The following is a 2,388-nucleotide window of genomic DNA, read 5'->3' on the forward strand; positions in this document are numbered from 1 at the left end:
CCGGGCTGCCCACGCCAGTCGCCTCAGCCCCAGCCCCGACCCCGCGCCGCTCCATGGCGCCGCCGCAGCCGGGCACAGTTCCGGGTTCGGCCCATTCGTCCCGGCCGGGGGCGCCGTCTCCAAAGCACTTTCTCTGCCTGAGGGAGCAGCTGGCGTCACCCTCCCCCCGCACATAGTGGTAGGCGCCACCTTGGCACACGCCGCTGCCAGCGGGGCGGGGCATTCCACGTACGGGGGGAAGTCGCACCTGCTGGGCAGGGAGAGCGCGGCCAGGACAGAGCCGGGCCGGCCGGCCGGCGGCAGCAGGGGGCCAGTGCGACGGTAGCTTCTGGCCTCTTCCTGACGCTGGTGTCTGGGCTTGAGCCGCCTCCTGCCGGCAGCAACCTGCCCGCATTGTCGTGGAGCAGGGCGGCAGCCGGCCACGTCGCTGTCCCCTCCCCCCGCACGGGGCCACGAGCAGGAGCCGCTTACTGCCTCGCCTCATTTTTTTTAAGAGGCAAAGGATCGGGGCAGGCCGTGCTGCCAGCACCACCCTCGCCTGCTTCTTGCCTGGGTCGCTGTGCAGCTGCCTCCACGGCTTCCACCTGCCCTCCCTGCAGGCATCTGGTTAGATGCAGCAGCAGCATTATTTTCAGTTCTTTTCAACATTTACTTACAAAAGAAAATAAAAGCTATGTTATCATTTCAGGCAAAGCCCTTGTCATACCAACCCCTACCCCATGCCTGACCCCCATGGATGCAGCATAGCATTTGATGTCAGGATGAGAAAGCACCAGAAGCACAGCTATCTCCCTCGTCCCAGTGGCATCCACTACACAGAGAACATATTTTCCAATATCTGTTTATTACACATATAGCATACAAGCATTATATAAACAAATTATTATAAAGGTGATATCTTCATGGCTGAATATAAGGTTTTGAAAAGGGAAGGTGGGTGCAGATGGTGAGTGCAACTGGAGGCACTGTTCCAATGCTTGAGAAGGCTTGATTATGTTTTATGAACTGAAAAAGAGACATACATTCAATTGTCATGACTCCAGAACTCATGACATAACATCTTTGGCTTACATTTGCCTAGCTTGTCTTGTGTGTGTGTGTGTGTGTGATACACACACACACACACACACACACACGACAAATATAAGCCAAAGGGTTGTGTGTGTATGTATGTGTATATATATGATGTAGCAAATATATATATGACATAGCAAATTAATGCACATTCTAATAAAGGTTTTTTCCCCCTTCAATCTTAAATTGAATAATATTGCTCTAGGGCCCCACTTGTTAGTGAAGCTTCTAGTTTTTTTTAACTGGAGAAAGATGTGCTATGCACTACTTCATTGAAAGTGATTTCCTCACCTGAGTTAATGTTGTTAACTAGAGACAAAAATGATCTCCAGGGCTGTGAAATGGGAGCAGCTAACAGACAGCATCATTGCAGAAGTAAGGAAAGCTGGAGTAGTAGAACCATTAACTGCCATTTAAAAAGAAAAAGGTGGCTAACACCTGTGGAAGGAAGGGTTTAGAAGAAATCAAGCCAATTATAATGAGCCATTAAGAATCAATTGACTTCCTCACTGCTGCCTGAATAAAGTACTGCTGCCACTGCCAGGCAGTTGGTTTTAAATCTTGGATGGACCAGGAATCAAAGAGAAGTACCAGCACACCCACTTCCCCATCTACCCCTGTATATACTTATTAACACCCTGATTACATAGATCAGGTACTAATCCAAGAAGTCCTAAGAGTTGCAGACATCATCCACAAGTTCTACCTGCATTCATATCCACAGTGTATGTAAGTGTATTTAGTTATAGGATCCTCCTCCCTTTGGTATGCAGTGCAAGGGCAGAGCAATGAAAGTACGTGGCTGCAGCTTTAGAGCCACAAGTTTGAGCCTTGTTCTGGATTTGCCCCTCTTTCATATAGCATAAGATATCAACTTCCAAATGTATAAGCCATGGTCTGGTATTATTACTCAAACGAGGCATTTGTAAAGATTGCAGCTTTCCATTAAGTACTGTGCCGTTTGTTGGATGTCACATTCACTTTACAAAATATTCATCTTGTACAGTGTTGTTTTGAAGCATCCGTACCCAGACCTCAATCGGTTCAGTTTGGCCCACGCTTCTCTGCCAAGGCTGTGCCCAACGGGGCCTCGTCTAGTGTTGGTATAAAATGTTATAGGGATAGGTTTCACTTTTCCAAGCAGTTGGCCCACCCTGTTGCTGCCCAGTGGTAGGGACCACTGAAATCTGTGCCAGAAGTATGCTGTGCTGTGGCTCCTTTCATCTTGGTTTCCCCCTGCATGCCCCCACCCCACTGCTGATTGGTAGAGGGGCCCTGTTGGCCCCACTGCTCACCACTCGCTCCTGATGGCCA

This window comes from Alligator sinensis, unplaced genomic scaffold (assembly GCF_000455745.1).
Source record: "Alligator sinensis unplaced genomic scaffold, ASM45574v1 scaffold65_1, whole genome shotgun sequence".
Lineage (NCBI taxonomy): Eukaryota > Metazoa > Chordata > Crocodylia > Alligatoridae > Alligator > Alligator sinensis.